This window comes from Anoplolepis gracilipes, chromosome 12 (assembly GCF_047496725.1).
Source record: "Anoplolepis gracilipes chromosome 12, ASM4749672v1, whole genome shotgun sequence".
In the NCBI taxonomy this organism is placed as follows: domain Eukaryota; kingdom Metazoa; phylum Arthropoda; class Insecta; order Hymenoptera; family Formicidae; genus Anoplolepis; species Anoplolepis gracilipes.
In genome coordinates, this window is record NC_132981.1 from 9,183,223 (window position 1) to 9,202,988 (window position 19,766).

General features: G+C 37.3%; 1 protein-coding gene across 3 annotated transcripts in view; it reads right to left on the minus strand.

The window, feature by feature from the left end:
- LOC140671957 (uncharacterized) overlaps positions 1–19,766 on the minus strand; it is a 105,356-nt gene that overhangs the window by 70,394 nt on the left and 15,196 nt on the right. The window contains exons 1-2 of one of the 3 annotated variants that reach the window (XM_072903721.1): positions 7,454–7,472; positions 4,669–4,939 (exon numbers count right to left, since the gene is read on the minus strand). The exons of 1 other annotated variant lie outside the window; for it this stretch is intronic. The gene's annotated coding sequence lies outside the window, so the exon portion shown is untranslated. Of the gene's footprint in view, positions 1–4,668; positions 5,274–7,453; positions 7,473–19,766 lie in introns of those variants that run through there. One more of the 3 variants, XM_072903723.1, reaches the window with a different exon arrangement.

Here is a 19,766-nt window from a genome sequence, read left to right on the forward strand (position 1 = left end):
GCTCGCTTTTCTTTTTCTTTACCGTTATTATTATTCGTGTCATCCATCTGTGCAAGCACACCGCGCGTCACCAGCGCGGTCGGTTATAGTCAGTGGATGAACTCTGGTTCGCGATCGATCGATTCTCCAATTTCCCGGTGTCTTCTTTCATGCATTTCTGCACGCGACAATCTTTCTTGCTCGCCCCGAATGATAACATCTTTTTGCTGTTTAACGATTTTTCCGGATATCTGATTAAATATTTAATATAGAACAATAGGGAAGCAAATTGTCGCATTCTATAAATATTTCTTGACGAACGGAAGCGCAAAATTTCAATTTATTATTCGACACGATATAAGAGGTAGTAAAAGTAATAATAATTTGCAAAAATGTAAAAATTGCAGCAAAATTTCACGCTTTTTAAAATAGTCTTACAATCAATGTAAGTGTATTATAGAATTTATAAAAAAAAAGATTGCAGATTTTTTAAAGCTTGCTCGCAAAATATTTGTAACGAAAGAGCGAATGTGATTTGAAAGATTTAAATTTATTTAATCTTGTATCAAACATAAAATAATCTCGTCGCATGAGTGAAAAAAATAAATAAATGACGCACAAAGTTTCTCCAACAAATAAATTTAGAAATTTCTGTTCCGCCATTGTTAAGCTGATTTTCGGAGAATCGATTGTGCTATTAAAATGCAACAGGTTTTCGAGACGGGACGAATCTGAGTCCTCGATCTTGCAGAGCATTCCATCGAGGATGAAGGTCTCTCCCTTTTCAAAGTATTGAGCAGAGAATCGCTTTTGAATTCCTCACTCGTCCATATATTTTCATAATATAGATAATACAAAAATTTTATATATATATATTCTTATTTATAAATCCTTTTGTTTCCGCGACGAAATCTTTCTTTTGCATAACTTATAATTAACTTTTTTTTTTTTTGTCTTCATATATTCCTTGTAAACATAATTCCATAATTTTGCTATAAATTTTACTTTGTAGATATTATTAAGCAGATTACTTTAATGAACACCTTTGCCGTCTAATGAAAAGTTCGTGAAATATTCATTAGATACTCGTGTTATTATCATAATTACATACGATCGTATAAATTAAAGTAGGAAATAAATGCACCGCACTGATTCGCACAAACACGTCAATGGTTCTTTGACGCGCAGCTGACCCTTCTCGCGTTTATGGTAGCTTGCAGTCTCGGTTGTTAGATCCGTTTATCTGTCACTGCACCAGTCTCTCGCAACTGTCGTTTCTATCGTCAGCGAATCATAAAATTTCACCAGCCAGATATACGATACACAATCCGTATATACTATACGACGCAATCAAAATGAGTATAATGAAAACCGGTGCAGTATCCTCGTAAACAGGTAATAAGACGCTGTTACCAGCGCTCCATAGCTACATATCCTTGAGTTGAAAATACTTATCTGACGAATTTCAATCGGCAAGATTACGGATAGCGTGGGAATATAAACCTGAATGTTATATGGCTCGATAATACTACGACCTCTGATATTCTATTGTATTTTAATATATTTAATACTTATGTTGATATACCTATTTTTCTATTGTCTTTCATCTGCTTCTTTCGTAATTATTTCTTTATATCATGTCATTATTTTAATAATTAAGTTATGTATTTTCTTGCATAAAACATATCTCTCATACAGTCGTAAATAAAATATACTTTGCTTTATTCTCTCTCTCTCTCTCTCTCTCTCTCTCTCTCTCTCTCTCTCTCTAATTATAATTTTCTGATATCATGCTTCTTTCTCCATATTCTACTAAGAAATATTTAATTATTAAAAAATATTAATTAAAAGAATTTAATCATTAAAAGATATAGTTTGTGGACTCAAAAAGATCGTAAGAGAAAATTATTTTACATCCTTATAATAATTTTTTGAAATTTTTTATGAATTTTTATATGAATTTATTCAATTTTTCACTCAATTTGAGTGTAAATTAACATTATTAATGTAATATGACATTGTTATACTTGACAAATTTTCGAGGCATGATTTCTCATGACTTTTATATTCCCACACAATTCGACGCAATTTAACATTATCCCATGTAATTTTTTCCATTTCGTTGCTTAAAAATTTTCCTTCCCTCACCTAATCTACGGAGAGTTAACCGCGTCATGTTATGTCGTCCTTGCTTTCTAGCATTGTCGAGAAGAACAAAATTGAATCACGGCGGGCCCGATCGATTTGTACAGCTGGTTTCCTGCCGCACACGCAAATACGTATTTACATACGTATACATATATATATATATATATATATATATATATATATATATATTTGAGCGTGCAGCGTTACGCACGTGCGTGTGCTCTCTCTCGTTCGCACGCATGCGCGCGCTCATCTGCATGCATATATGACGTAGCCTTCGATGTGTGCAATGTCGCTGCGTGGAACGCAACGCGCGTACGCGTAGCGTGGCCGCCGGAGAACGCACGTGTGTTAGGTCTATCCGTCTCCTTTATCCCTCTGACCACTCATTCTCTCTCTCGCCCCGCTCCGAGAGAACAACGCGCACGATTGGCTGTGGCTACTCTCACCGTCCCGACCCCTCCACGAGTCTACGGATGACCCATTCCATTCAGACACCCGGATTCGAATGTTACTACACGTTATCCACACCACGTACTATCTCCTTCTCTCTGTCATGCATGCTGAAATCTCTCTCTCTCTCTCTCTCTCTCTCTCTCTCTCTCTCTCTCTCGCGTCATCGTGTTTTTCCATCTCTCTCTTTCTTGCATCGTACACGCGAAAGCAACGTGCGTCGCGGAAACGTTCGCACAGGTTTCCAACCTGACCTACGGCGAGCGGCAAGCACGGCCAGGGACGAGATTCCGGACGGCAATGTTATTTGGTGTTGGCCGAGGAAGGGCAAGAGGAGAACGGACAAAGGAAGGAAGAAAAGAAGATGCGGTTTCCTTCGTCGGTTACCTTCTCTCATCGAGGCCGGAGGGATCTTTATCGACAACCTTAAACGACGATCGTTGGTCGCTTTTGAATCCTAAATAATTATCGACGATCACTTTTGCTTCTAAAGGACGATCGGTCTAGTACCTTTATTACATTGGGACGCAGATTTAGTGTGCGGCACAGTAGTCTAATAGAATTTTTCAATCTTTCAGTTCCTTCAGTATTACTTATTGGACAAGATTTTTTTTTTTGAAAACTTTTTCTAACTTATTTTATATTCTCGATACTTTAAAAAATTACCAATATAAAAATATATAAGAAATGAGAATATATAACCATGGCAAAAATTAATAGACACCTTTAAATTTCCTTTCAGTATGTAAATATTGAGAAGATAAAAAATTGTTTAAAAACTGTTGATAGCAAGTTAAAGCTAAAAAAACTTTTACCTTCAAAATACTTTTAATTTTTTATCTGCAATAATTTTTCGCCTAGTTCGACAACATTTTTGAAAAATATACAGGTTTAGTTTCAAAGGCCCATAGTATTCATACATTTATCGTTAAATGTGCCTCTAAAAATGTTTTATATATTTAGAAACACATTTAACGATAAATGTGAACTCAGAATGCGGGTCAATATCATATAACTCGGCCAAAAAAAATTTTTAAGATTTAAATTTAAAAAACTTATTAGGCAAATTTTGTAGTTTATGAATCTAATTTAAATTATATAATAAATTTTCGAAATTTTTTTATCGAGCAGCAGAGTGTCAATATGTTGTGTGTGATTGTCAGTGTTTAAAAAGTATTTTTAAGAAACGAAATAATTTGTTCTTTTTTAAAGCGCAAGTAAAAATTTTTTTAAATTACCGATAACAATTTTAATGCGCTATTGGTGCGTTAAAAAATTTTTTTATTTGTGCTTTAAAAAAGAACACATTGTTTCGTTCTTCAAAATTACGTATTTTACGACACTCTGCAGCTCGATAAAAAATTTTCCCTTGAAAAATTTAAGTCAAGTTCCATAAACTACAATACTTTGTTTAAAAAATTCGTTTTGTCTAAAAAATTATTAAAACTTTCTTACAATTTTTTTTTTTTGTAGAGTTACATAGCTTTAAACCTGTATTTTTCAAAACTGTTGTCGACGAAAAATTATCGTAGACAAAAAAATTAAAAAAGAGTTTTAAGGCTTAAAGTTTTAACGTGCTATTAATAACTTATAAAAATAGTTAAAAAATTTTTTTTTTATCTTTTCAATATTTACATACTAACTATAAATAAGAAAGTTTAAAGATGCCTAATAATTTTGGCTGTAAATCAGAGAAGGCATACGTATCTTAGGTTTTCCTGTCGATAGAAACTGCTAACAAACTCAATTATAACTCGAGTTCTATAAGCAAAATATACTCATACTATAGCTGCGTTTGAGGAGATGACTAGTGTTCTATCCTTATTCAACTTTCAATAAGTAACAAAGATAGAACGATGTTTTTAACATGAATAGCGATCGCCGAACGCATCCTATATCTCAATATACAATAGTATATGTATAAGTCTAGAAAATACTTGTTTGTAATTAATTTTACTATTTACCAGCGGCCGGAAATATTATATATTCCGAACTCATCGTCGTTCCGAAAGTGCAAGTTATAATAGAAATTGAATTAATTATAGTGCAAAGTGACAAATTGAGAGAAACCCGATGGCATACTGTTACCTATTATGTTGTTCTTCGAACTGCTGGAAACCGGCTCGTGAGAGACTTGGTGAACGATGTGGTGTTCAGTCGGTGGCTCGTTTCCGGAAAGCTCACCAACGCCGACCAGTCTCGTGATTCAACACGCGAACCACTTCTCGTCTTATTAAACTGCACTGCTACGTGAATCAATTTGAATCACCGTCGTATAACCGCCGTTCTCCGATTAAGTAAAACTACTCGACGAATGTGCAAACGATGCGACACGGAGAGTTGATATTTATTCGTATCTCTATACAATTGTAAAAAAAAAAAAAGATTATATCAAAAAGTTAAGAAAACAGATAAAAATACAGATTTTATGTGTGTAAAAGATGAAATTAATTCGTAATATATATAATGCGGAGTACAATAGAGAAAATTGTATCAAAGAAGAGGAAAAAGAGTGGCACACGCAGATGGTTGACAAGTAATTTTTCACACCATACATTGTCACTTTTATATAGTTTTGGATTTTATCGCTGACGTGGTATGTTGTTATCAAGAAAATATATCTTATCATATTTATCTTGGTACCTTAAAAAATAAATAGGAATTTTCGAAATAGCTCGAATAAGCTTATATTAAGTAATGAAATAATATATATAAAATATAATATATATAAAAAAATATATATAAATATAGATTAGTATATTAGGTAAATTTAGATAAAACAATAGTAAATTTAGGTAAGACCTTAATTAATTAAGCATATATATATGCGGACTCTTACAATTATCAATTACGCTCTTTTGTGTCATGTGTGCTATATGTGTAATGTATAAAAAAATTGAATCATTTTATTTATAATTATATAGAATATACTTAAATTTTATTTTACTTTTACGCGTGAGATAAATCCGAATATGATAGATATGAGTTGTATTTCGAAAAATCGATCTTTATCGTTTTATATTTGATCATTAGATATTTTCTATATCATAACGCGAGAATATTGCTCCGACTTGCCGCGAAAGGAAAAGCGACAACGATCATTTTCCGTAAAAGTCGGTTGTGCGATACGTTAAAATAGCCGACTATATAGTCTCTCGAGAGAGACTCGAAGAAGCTCGGGTTGCATAGATGTACGCGAAAGACGTATGCCGTCTTTCTCTTTCTTTTTTCCCCCTCTCTGTTTCTCTCTCTCTCTCTCTCTTTCTCTCTGTTTCGCTCGTACTATTTCTTTTTGTTCTCTCTCTCTCTCTCTCCGTCTCTCCCGTACCCTTTTGTCCCGGCAGAAGAAACGCGGGTCAAGGAGCTTGTGCCCTCGCTGCCGCCTAACGGCGGCATGGAATTCGCGATTCTATCGCGGTACCCGATACTATATAAGCTGTTTCAAGAACAGCGTTTATTCTTTCTGACATTTAAACAAACATTAATGATGAGTTCAAAACAAGGAGACAATACTGATTATACTTGAAAAAAATAGCCTTTCTTGTTGAGCTTTGCAAGATAATTTATTATCTGAAAATTAGATAATACATTGACTAATATAAAATAAAATTTTACATGCTGTGAAAAAATAGAGTTTGCATGATGCAATTATTGTTAAAACGATTTATTTCGCGTACATATTTAACCGTGATTAAAAGGGATAACTGTTGGGTCACCCTTTATGCTATAGCCCGCTTCTCATTGAGGTCGCGGCGAGTCTCTACATCAGTTCCGTTTCGATCCCCGTTTTTTTTTTTTTTTTTTTTCATCGATCGATACTGATGAGTAGCGCGCATGAAATTTTCACAGAAGCGAAACTTCCTCGACATCGCGACGAAACGCGAAGCGGAAACGAGGAACAAGCGCGCGTGAAATTACTAGAAATACTCTCCGAGCATCGATACTCGTCGAAAACAAGCGGCGTCCGCTAATAATGCCTGCTATTCATGCCCTCGTCCCCGTTGCGTATTTCCTTTGAACTTAAAGTCCGGTCCGCGCGAGTCAGAGAGAGAGAGAGAGAGAGAGAGAGAGAGAGAAAGAGAGAGAGAGATATCTCTACGCTAGTAGGGGGAGATCTTTCAAAGTGGCAGTTTTTCCCAACGATCCTCAATGTGCCGCATGCTGTGTGCGATGCATTCACGCATCGCCCTCGTCACACTTTCAACGAATGTCACGCATGTGCGCACATATGTAGATACTAGATAAAAAAAAAGTTAAGGACGCGCAGAAATATATAGAGATGAAAAGAGAGATAGAGAGCACAAGTTTGTATTGTATTCCATAAAGAACTGTCACATATAACAGGAAGTAATATATAATAAAAATAAAACACACATAAAGGCGCGCGTGGAAAGATAAGATAAGACTATCCAGACCAAGTAGTATGCATCGGCATACGAGAGTAAGAGCAGTGTGCGAAAAGTGTAACGAGAGACAAAGAGAGAGAGAGAGAGAGAGAGAGAGAGAGAGAGAGAGAGAGAGAGAGAGAGAAAGAGCAAATTTATTTTTATACTCCGGGATCAAATCCCCTATGGACGATAGCAATAATCATTATACGAAACCAATATAAGTCTATAACCAATAACAAAGCTAATAACGCTAAAAAAAAATACAAAATTAAAGCAAAAATGTTAAATAGCGATAAGGCAAAGAGAAGGAACGATAAGGAGACAAAGACGATTCCGAGACGAAAGTGAATGCCAAGGATGAAAAGAAAAGAAAAAAAAAAAAAGAAAAAGGGAAAATAAAAGTCAATGTTCGCGGATGTAGGAACGAGAGATACGAGACGATTGCGAGGAAAGGGCACGTGCAGTTGAGAGCGAGAAGGGCGAACCTCTGTTGTCGGCAACCAACATCGGCAACCGGCAACCGGCAACCGGCAACCGGCGACCGGCAACGCGCCCTCCCGCGAGACGCTTCGACGTGGGGCGTCACGGAGCGTCGCGGCGTGGAGCGGCGTGGCGTGGTAGCGGCAGCGGCAGGGCGACGAACGAGAAACGGAACGCGCGGCGCGCGTATGATCTCTCGGATTACGCGCGATGGGCTCGTTCCGTCGCGCGGCACGAACAAACGAACGAACGAATGAACGAACGAACGAACGAATGAACGAACGAACGAACGAACGAACGAACGAACGAACGAACGAACGAACAAACAAACGAACGAACGAACGAACAGACAGACGGACGGTCGGTCGGTCGGTTAGACAGGCAGAACGAGAGAGAGAGTCACGGGGTACGCGTAGAGCCTAGGCACGATACTGAGGACCTCCGCGAGCCGCGGCGGCTCGACGGTGCTTTCCTCAAGAGGGAGAAGAGGCGCGGGAGAAGGCGCGACACGTAGGAGAGGGGATCGGACGGACAGCCGGGGGTGAGACGGAAGGGGTCAGAGGATAGAGGCAGGGGGGCAGAGAATTCTCTCTGTTATAGATTAAAATTTTTTACGGGGAAGATATTGATTGTTGCTTTTTATTAATGTAACATTAAAGTGGTGCCCGCGGCGGTGGGGGCAATCGCGCCCCGCTGTGCGCGCCCGACGGTGGTGGGGCCCCCCCCTCGACCACGGACGAAGTGGGGTGATCGAGTGGGGATGACGAAGAGGACATGGAGGGGCGGAAAAGGGGGAGATACACACGGAGACGCGCACGACGAGCGAGAGGAAGTAAGAACCGACGTGCGCTCCACGAAACGCTGGCGATAGGGGGACATAGAGAAGAAGATCTGGGCGGGGGTGAGAAGGCGACGGAGGCGCAGGGGGAGAGAAAAGGGGCACGGGAGAGTGATTCGCGAGGCGCGTCGACGATGGAGGGGACGAGCGGAAGGGCTCGAAGCGGCGGAAATAGTGCCATAAATATGAACATTTTTCGCAGCGTCTTGCAGCCCTGTTTTGACAATCATCCCCTCCAACGGAACTCGCGTGCCCTCTCCGTCACGCGATTCCTACCAGACGGCCCCCTCGGAACCCCTTCTCGGTTCTTTCCCTCGTTCCTCGTTCCTCGTTCCTCGTTCCTCGTTCCTCGCCCTACTCGGCTCGCGTTTCTTCCCCGCTGCTCCGTTCCCTTTGTACGCCTCTCATCCTCCGGATCTTAAATACATAGATACACTTACACACACACGCGGATGAACGAGCAGCCCCACACGGGGCCAAGTCTCACACCCTCCTCGTCTCACCTACCGAGTACTACCCCGCGAACAAAACTGTCCCCTTCTTCCTCTTTGCCCCCACTCCTCAACTTTATACATCCTCAGCCTATTCTTCTACTCGCTTTGACATTTTTCGCGAGTTAAGGCCCGCTCGAACTTTGCGGAAATCCATCTTGCGCTGACTCGCTGCACCCCTCTTTCTTTCTCCTTGTCTCGTTGCCCCTCCCTAGCCGAGCCATATTTTTTGCCTTCTTTTTTCAATTCTTTGCGTCTCGGTTTTTTTTTCGCAAGCTGGGAGAGGGGTCGACGGGATGGATCGATGGTTCTTTTCGAGACAGCAACGACGACGACGATGAGGGGAGACAAAACCAAGTTTCTCTCGTCCGCGGACGGACCTCTTTAATTGCCGATTTACCAGAGCGACACAACGACGCTCACGTCGATGTAACGCGTCAACGCGTGTCGCGTACGTACATACACACGGTTAGACTGTAATTGAGAGTCGCAGAGAGAGATTGCGAAAGGGAAAATGATTAATGGACAGCGCGATCGGATCAGAGGTGAGATTAATCGAGGGAAAACGCTAATACGAGTTCATCGCTCGCTCGATTACGTACATGACACTATACGTACGTACGTTTGTACGATACGTAAGTGTAATGTACGCCAATCTTCGTAATCTCTCGCGCTGTCGCGTTGTCAGTATACTCTCTGATCTCTATGAATGCACAATTCCGAGCTGTTGAAACCACTGAAGAGGTTCAACCATTGAAGACTCGCACATTTCTTTCCACTACGACGCTGGCAGAATCTTGCTGCATCGTTTCTTTTGCGCAAGTCTTTTTTTTTTTTTTTTTTTTTTTTTTTTTTTAAAGCGAAACAAACCGTGAGATTGAGACACTCTCATCATTTTATAAAAGCGCATTTCGAATCAAACGTATCTTTAACCTTTTGTAAATAATATCGACGAGATAAATTTCACGAAATGTCTAATAATAACGAGACGCGTTGTATCTACTATTGATTCTACTATTGATTCTAGAATTTCCCAAAGGAAAACTCGTGTGTCCCTTCGTGCGTTCCTCTGGGATGAAAACCATTCTTTCCAAATAACGCACAGAAAATATTGACTTCTTAAATACTCTCCTAACACTGCGGGCTTAAAACGCTCTTCCAAGAAAAAATGCTAAATACATCGTCAAATTCTATTTTTCTTCGGCACGTTAACCGTGTAAAGAACTGACGACAGAAAATTCAAAGAATATGAAGAATGAATAACACGTCGCTCTTATCGTTACAAGTAAATATCACTTTTTAGAAACGTCAACACATGATATGCACGTTCTTATACGTTTTATAGAGCCTGTTATCGCTATTCAAAATTTCGTAAAAATACTAGCTGCACTCTCTCCTTTAAAGGGTCAATTCACGTTATTTCCGCGTCGTTCCACCGTCTCTTTAGCGGAAGCTCGAAACGGAGGAAGCCACTTCAGGATCCGCGCTCGGCTGAGTTGTATTTCGGCGTCATCGATTCCGCGCCACCCGTCACGAATCGAAGCCCTACAGAGGAAAAAGGATCGAAGGAAACTCGATGCACCATCCATGCAATCGTCATGCAATCGACGATTCCCAACTGATTTTATCGCCTGCCTATTTGCCGAAAAATTATGCCAACGTTATACTAGCGTATTTCATGGTCTTGATAAACATGCTGTTTTATATTTTGGTGAAAATATAGATTGGTTTATGTAGCAACAGTAGACCTAAGTTAAAAATATTCATTATGAAATTGGCGGTACGTGTAGTTATGCCAATTAAAAATACTAATATTTTTCCTATTAAATTTACTGACTTTTAAAATGTTTTTTCGTGATTTTAGTGTAATGTTTGAATACGTTTTTAAGAAATTATCTTTTATTTCATTATATTCTTTTTGTGTTTTATATATATTCGGTAATTCAAAGAATTATTGAAGATATTAATTTCAAAGTCAATATTTATATAATTATAATAATTATTATTATAATTACATAAGATAAGAAACTCCCCATTTTTTATATTAAGAAAACATCTTACTCGTTTTATCAACTCTAAAGAAGTATACACGTAAGGTAAAGATGAATGCCTCTTCTCTTTATATCTAATCTTATGGAAAACTATCTTTAGAAGACTATTTTTTTATACTAAAGTATTAAATTTATTAGGAATTTTTACTGGTTGATGCAGTTTTATTACTAGTTTTTACAAACATGTTTTTCTCCTCTTTCTCTCTCTCTGCGCTGCATTATATAATACATAATTATTTTTTAAACCTGTAAGTGTATTCATTTTAATCGCACTTTATGCATTTAAAATTTAATGAATAGATCGAGGGATATCGAAATGAAAAATGCAACTATAAAAAATAAATAGATTTTATCGGAATCTTAAAAAAAAGCGCACATGATTATAACGTACAACACTTTAATATAGAGGCATTGCAACTTGCACGACACTAATTCGTGAACGATGCTTTTAAGCATGACGTGGCGTTTATTGAAGTACGCGAATGCCGGTTTCTCGTGATGAATGACGCCATCGTCTTCTCCGTTTTGATTTGCTCGGACGGCGTTACCGAACACGTTATCTTATCGCGTTACGAAAAGGAATTTTGATTACGAAGTAGGTAGGGCCCCACTTTTTACTACTACGATGCGATTGGTCAATCTTTTTTTTCGACATGGCTCAAACTAGGAATCGAGAGCAAGGCCCATATCAGTCCGTTTCTATATTTAAGATTATCTTAAGTACAGCCCTAAAATACTACGCAGTTATTTCATTGGCTGGATAAATTCTTAAGAACCACACTTATAATCTTGAATGTAAAAACGAATTGTAAATATGAACGTAAAAACACTGGACAAACTAAGCAGAAAGAGACAGATCGACGCGGAAAAAGGTAGATTTATTAAAACCGGAAAGAATGAGTTATATAAATTATATCGACCGTTTTCTCGTGCATTCTTACTGCTTATGTTCCTCGGAGATTTTAGTCGAGCCTCTTTGAGAAACACAATTTTTTATTTCTAATGTTAAATATATTGCTTAAAAGTTTCAGTTAGAACATATAAAAAGAATCACTGTAACAGGAATGACGCAAGCTTGTAATTTATGAAGCTTATTCTTTCAAATATGAATCATATCTAAAAAAAAAAAAAAAAAAAAGACTCGGAGGTTTATGGAGTAAAAAATGATCTTAGAATTATCAAATTATTTAAAATCCATTATTAATAGGTTTTAACAGTGATGTAATACTGTCTTAATTTTCAATTATCAAGTATTTTCGGATTAATCAAATTCATCCTTAAATTTATTGAGGGGAAATCAATTTCAAAATTAATGTTTCAAGCGCATTTTGTGAAACACAGCTTGTATTCTCCTCTCTTCCCTATTACAACGAGCATCGTCTCTCGTTTATGAATTCACCTTCCTGCCGTTTGTCGCCACTTTGGCGTGGCGCGGTGAGCCGAGGCTAGGTTTAATTCTCAAAGAGCGATAGCAATTTCCCGAGGAGGAAAAGGAGCGGAGACATGCGCGCGCGCTACTCGCACTCGATCGATGCGTCATAAGCGATTAATCTATTTAACCCATCCGCGACGACGACGTCGTCCATCGGCCGTTTGAACGAAGGAAAAAGTAACGACGTTATCGGTTCCCCCTTTTAAAATGAATAACCGGAACGACCGGACTTTTCGATTATATAAAAGTGCAACATCAACGTATTTTAATACGACGAAAACTTAAATTATTTTAAATACAAAAGTGCGCCAACTAGAATAATATATCTTGTGTAAGATCAAATTAAAAATTTTTATTTATTTATTCCAAGTTTGATTATAAAAAAAAAAATATTCTAGTTATTTTTTCAAATCTCAAGAGTAAATGAATGAAATATTTTGCTATTTATTCACGATGATGAAATACTTAATAGGAGAAACGAAGAAATATGTGTATAATTATAGCGCGATATATTTTCAGGGAATACGAGAGTGTGCGTGTGTGTATGTGTGTGCCTGTCCCGCGTAACATTTAAACTTGTAACTAGAAATTACGTCATCGGTGTCATGTCTCTAAACTTCGAGTCTATTTGAGATAATTCTCAATCGAATTTTAACCAAGTTATTTGAATTTGTCGATGTGCAATAGATAACAAATATACGCCTATATATATTGTTCGCGCATCATGTTTGAAAATAAAGAAAAAGAAAGACCTCGAATAATCGAATGTCTTGACTGTTTTACTGTTAGATACAATTGGAATATTATTTAAAATGGCCTCATACTACTTACAAAAATGAGAAGTACATCTAATTTTTCTTTAAAAAATAGGCAAAATTCAGTCAGCTGTAACTTTGTTAAAAATGAACTAAATTTTAATCCAAAAAAAATTTAACCAAAAAAGGCTTTAAATGATGCAAATTAGATTTTTTCATATAACATAAAAATTAGCAATTTTTCTTTTTTTTTATTTTGACTTAAAAACAATTATTATTGTAATGTAGAATAACAAAAATTTATTCTTCACGTTCTTCGTTTTTTTGTATTTTTAAGTATCCTAAATTTTAAAAAAATTTGTCGAACAGGTATGAGTTTTTTTCATGATGGCTACTATGATTTTATGGAAAAATTTCTTAATTTACAATTAATAGTAGCAAAGTGGAAAATAAAATTCAATTAACGTTAAAAAAATTAATTTCCAGTGCACTGATATTTCATTGACTTTTACTAAGTGTCAGCAAGAATAAAAATTTTTTTCCAATTTTTTTTTCACTGAAATTTGAGAAATACTATCGTAATCCGACCATGCGATTTCCTCATGGTATGTTTTGGATAACGCTAACGTTGGCGATATTTTCAAATATCGATGAAAATAACATAACTAAAAAAAAAAAAAAAAAAAAAAAAAAAAACATAATTCTTACTGACACTTACAATTAGTAAAGATAGTGTCAGTGCAATGGAAATTTTTTAACATTAATTAAGTTTCCTATTTTTCTATTAAATTAAGCAATTTCATATTTTCTTCTACGTTTTGCTCCATAAAAACTGTAGTAGCCACTGTAAAAAATCTCATAATAACTATTCGGAAAATTTATTTCAAATTTATGTTTCAAAGTATTTAAAAGTATAAAAAAAAAACAAAAATAAATTTTAGTCGTTGTTTTACACTACACAATTGTTTTTCAGGTCAAAATAAAGAACAAAATTTTAAGCTTTAAAACTCTTTTTCTGAATTTAAATTTTGTTTATTTTTAATACAGCTGGCTAAATTTTGCGTATTTTTTTTTTTTAATTAGATAAATTTTTGTGAAAGGAAATTAGGTTAAATTTTTATAAGGAGTTTATTTTTATCTTAATATGCAAATTAATGGGACTCATCAAAGTATTTAAAGGTTAATATAACTATACAATTTTAGTAACGTTTTATGTAAAAAAGCTTATTAAAATTTATTCTTCAATTGAATTTTAGCTCCAAGATTCTTTCTTCTTTCTCAAAAAAATCTATAAATCTCTCGTAAAAATCTTCCTCAAATTATACTTTTTAAAAATATTATACGTTTCGTATTAATTAATGTTTCTAAAACTTAATTATTTAATATCAAACATTATTACAGGTCGCATCGATAGAAAGTGCCCTTCGATAAAATCTTTGCTGAAAAAAAGAATCATCTCGAGATATGTCATAAAAATTAAGATCAACGAGACCTACTCGTCTCACGCGATCTCGGCCACGAAAGGGTTAAGGGCGTACGTGAGCACGTGGCCCTCGAAAACGGCGCGCGCGCGACGAATTAATGAAGGGCGATTATGCGGCATGCCGCTTCCCACGCTCGGCGTGCGCTTCGTGTTCGGTTTACATATCGCGCGATACCCGTGCATGTCAAAAAGAGAGAGAGAGCGAGAGCGAACGTGTGTCGGACTGGTTGGAAAAAGAGCGGAGGGGCTGGCGGGCAGGATGAGCAGGCAGGTGGAAAAAAAAAAAAGAGGAAAATGAATCATGTCGCTGCACTCTGGCCTTCCGGCGTACGTATATCGCGTATATGTCCGAGCTGCCAAAAGAGCCGCTAGCTCGTGCGATGAATGGTTTTTCTGGCGCACGTTGCTCCGCTGCTGTAGCAAGCAAATGTGCCTCTACGTGCGCGCGCGCGCGCGTGGAGAAGTCACGGTAGAGTAGTAACATAGTATGTTATACGCGGCGATTTAATTGCTTTCGGTCGTAGCACAATGTTATCGCCGTGACGCTTTACTTTTGCCTGTCGGACGATTTGTATCGTTTTTAATTAGCGGCGCGTGTAACTGACAACAGTCATCGACGATGGCATATAATATCGCGGTAAAGCGAAATGAAATGGCGAACCGCCGTGTCATCGACAAAGAGAAAAAAAAAAAGTACTGAATTTGATTCTTAGACTCGTAATCATGCTTACTTTGCAGATTCAATGTAACTTGAAGCTTTGTATATATTTTCATCACGTATACGTTTGCTAGACTTTAAATTATAATACATGTGATCCAATTTGTGTTAATTAGACTTTTAATGAAAACTATATATATAATCGTTTTATTAGATTTTTTTTTTTTCAATATTCCTATAACATTATTCGTACGAATTTTTGAAAGATTAAATAGAAAAATATAAATATTTTTTACGTATATATCTTAAAAATTTAAAATAAAAGTTTACATCATACGATATCAAACATTATTCTATTATTAACCAGAAACTCTTCAAGCAATTTCAATTTCAAGCGCGAGCACAATGGCTGAATTTTTTTTCTTTTACGAAGAATTGATTCCTGTTTTAATAAATATTGCATCACTAATTCTCCGTTGTCTCTAGGTTCTGTTTCTATAGCGCTTCAAAAAGAATCGCTCGATACATATCAACGTCCGTACGAGAGCCCGCGATAAAGAAAAAAGGAGAGCAGAAAATCTCGTATCGGCGAGCCGAGCCGAGCCGACGACAATCGCGAAATCAATTCGCATTATTCGTTTAAAAGTATGTACCGCCTAGTGACGTCAGCAACGATGGGAGGAAGGACAGATAGATTGAGAGAGAGAGAGAGAGGGCGGAAGAGAGACGGGTAGGCGTGTGTAAAGGGGTGTCGAGCGGAGGCAAGTGGCCCCGTCTACCTCGTCGATGCTCTCAAACAATCCCTTTCCACCACTGTCGCGTTCGCTCGTACCACCACTACCATACGGCCACCTCTTTCGCCGGGGTGCTCTCCACCATCGACTGCCGTCTCCTCTTCCTCCGTCGAGACACCCTCCCTTACTCCGTTTCGCGAGCGCGCACCACCACTTCATCATTCGTCCCCCGCACATCCCCACCGGGTACGTTTGTTGTATCGTCGACAGCAACCGTGCGCAACTCGTTTCTCTATCCTTGCTTCTTGTGATCGCGAACGCGCAAACTGCGACCCTTTACATTATTTTATACGATGGAAAATAGAGTTGAGAAATTTCGAACAAAATGAACGCTGTAGAAAAGTAGGAAACAAGTAAGAAGTTTAATAAGATGCGTCTTCTATATCGAATCTTTAATAATGAAATTTTTAAAGCGCGATAGAAAGCCAATGAAATTACAAACCGGCTATACGATTATGTGACTCTTATTTTCGTTATTATTTTATGCGGCACATATTTTATCGATCTAAGATACTTTTCTATTTTATTATTGCATAAAATTTGATTAAATTGATTAAACTTCAACTTATTATTATTTTCCAATCTATCTATTGAAGAGAACCGATATTTATATTACTATGTATATACTATATTTCACGATATGTACATATATCGTGAAGTGAAATTGACCTTATACAAAATTCGTCTAGGCCGACCTTCGACGCTGACGATCTTACGCGGTGGTTCTTACACATTCGTCGGGTCATTAAATTTTACAGACGCATCGTCGCTGCCGAGCGAGAACGTCTGTGAATTGTTGAGAAAATCGATAGCGCGAATTATCGTGGGTTCACGTGTCCGTGAATTATTAGCGGACGCACTTGGGCACACGTTGGCCGCGAGTGTTAATCGCGATGTTCTCGAAACGTAACAATAACACGTCGGACACACATCGGGCGGACATATATTCATGATAAAGCAAACGAGCGCCCGGCTTGCGGCTACTTTATCAGCGGTTTTATGATATTAGCTTGCGGCAAAAGGCTTTTTGTCGCTTTTTCATTTAACGTCGTTTTAAATTTGCGATATTAATTTGTGCCATTGATCGCAACCGAGTGGTACATCCAATGCGAGGCAATGCGTGTAAATATAAACTCGAGCATCGTGCATTTCTTTTGTAACTTCCGGCGACCGTTTTAATTGCACGTAATGTGGAAAATGAATACCGACATGTATATCTCTCTGAGCTATACGTTTTATACATTAAAAATGAAAGACGCGGAAAACAGATTAATACAATATTGAGGAAGCGAAATTAATATAGCATTTCAGCGGACGGGAAATACAGTAATGTGTCCGATTTCAAGAAAAATTAATATATCTACGAATTATTCATATATATAGGTAGGGGAACATTTTTATAAACATAAAAGATATTGATTATGCTTTTGATACACTAAAGGGGAATGCGAATAAAATTATTTAGAATCATATTACACGGTTCATGTCTTTTTAGAATAACATACTTTGAGAAGGGAGCGAGAGCTTCGGAAATTCGATGGGATAGATACATTTCTCAGCTACATTTCATGGAGCGACCGGTGGAGGGGGAATTATTGCCTCGCAAAAGCTGACATAGACGTTGCGCTTTTACGTAAATCTTACGGGCTTTCTATCGTCGTGGATACCATGGCGAGTTGGCATTGGTTAAATGGGAGAAGTTTCGCTTTTAGCGAGCCAATTCGCGACGATCGGAGGAGGTGGACGGGAAGAGGACCTGTGGAAAAGGGTGAGTTTGATGGGAACAGGCGAAAAACGACGAACAATAAAAGTAAGGTAAAAGGAATAAGTAATAAAATGTAATATTGCCAATATATATATATACACACACACACACACACGCACACGTGCACACACACACACACACACACACACACACACACACACATACGACAAGAAAATAACTGCCACGAAGCAACCAATCAGACGACAAATGCGAGCGAACATAAACGAGTATCTGTTCCTAATATGCGGTTTGTATTCGATATATATCTTTCGGTACACGTTAAGTTAAATAAAATATCAAAGCGTATCGATAGATATACTGAAACGTCGTGAAATAACAAGTTAATTACTCATTGTATTTATAGCTTCTCTATAAATTATTTATTACAGATATTAAATTTATTCATCAATTATTATTTCTTCTTATTATGTTAAATATAAGCTTAAAAAATTCCATCTTGGCGAGTGGAATGTTTCTCTTACGAAATAATGATAAAAAATTTGCAAAAAGGTCTATCAGAAAAATTTAAATTAAAAAAATATGTTTGTAAGAAATAGATGTTGCAAAACTTTATTACTATTCCTTCTTCAGATATAAAAGTCTTGTGTCAGAGTCGAAAAAGAGCAGTTGTATTAAAATATTACGAAGAATAAATTATTTACACAGAGGAAACAGTGATCTCGCGGGATTGGTGTCGATGTCGTTTAAGAAAAAACGCGCGGTCTCTCGCGAGTGAAAAAAGTATGTCGTTGACGACATCGTCGTCCTGGTTTTGATCGTGCACAACACCCTCGCGGGATAAATTTAAATCCCGAAGTTTCGAGCCGACATACAACCGAACGAATGACAACGCATCCCGACGAATCTTCATTCGATGCACTGACGTCACACGACCGGTGAAATTGATTTTTCGACAGCAAAGGGGGACACGCGGGGGATTCTATCGCGTTCGCCAAAAAGTGCAGATCCTGAATATTTTAATGGACAGCTCTCGGGACGCGCAGTCGATACCCGGGAATATCTATATCGGCTTCGGCATCATGTGCCTTAATTAAAACGCTTACGCGTTATATTTTGGAGATGAAGCTTGCGCGCGCGTTTCGACATAGATCGGAAACTACAATATATATGCAATGACGTAATTAAAGGACCTACGGAACGGGGAGGGTGAAACGTGTATCGTCAAGGATCAAATAAAAAAAAAAAAATTCTCGAGATTGAAAAGAAAAAAGGAAGAGCAGAAATATAAAATAGTAATAGAATAAAGGAATAAATTAACAATTTATTCTGAAAGAGAATAATAACTTATTATTCTGCTATAGCATTACAAGTTGCGCTGTGAATATTAATATAATTTTAAAGAAGAAAAATAAAGAGGAAACGAGAAAAGAAAATGAATATACAAAAGGAAACGAGGGGAAAAGAAGGAAAAGAAGGAGAGAAAAGCAAGAAAACGAAAAAAAAAGTAAGAATATATTATACAATGAATGCTGAATCCGTCATTTGCCATAATTACGGGACTAAATTCAATCTTATGTCATGGTTTTTTTTTTTTTTAATGTGTCTTATCATATATTATTATTAACACATTATAATAAATTGTTCGGTAGAATTGAAGAATAAAATTAACATCATTTGGGAGAAATAAAGAATACTATTCCTACATCAGCCACAAAAAAGGTTTTTGAAATATTATTTACATCTGCGTACACTGTATACACCCGGTATACAAATGAATCCGCGGCACTCACTCGTTAAATTGAGTCGCGCGATGATCCATCCGAAAGAGCATTTCACCGAGAACGGGCTGAAAGATCGACAGGTGCTCTCTCTTCTCTTTCTCTCTCGTCGATTTCGGAGGATTCCCGCGTGCACGGCACGTCCCGTGAGAATTAATTCCAATCGGAGCCACGCGCCAGATATCGCGCGGCTGAATGGTATACGATATGTTACAAGAGGCATTTGGTGATTATTTTTCCTATGGTGACTGTCGCATGATTTTCCGGACTGTGATTCTGATCCTTTAAAAAATTATAATTATGTAATTATAC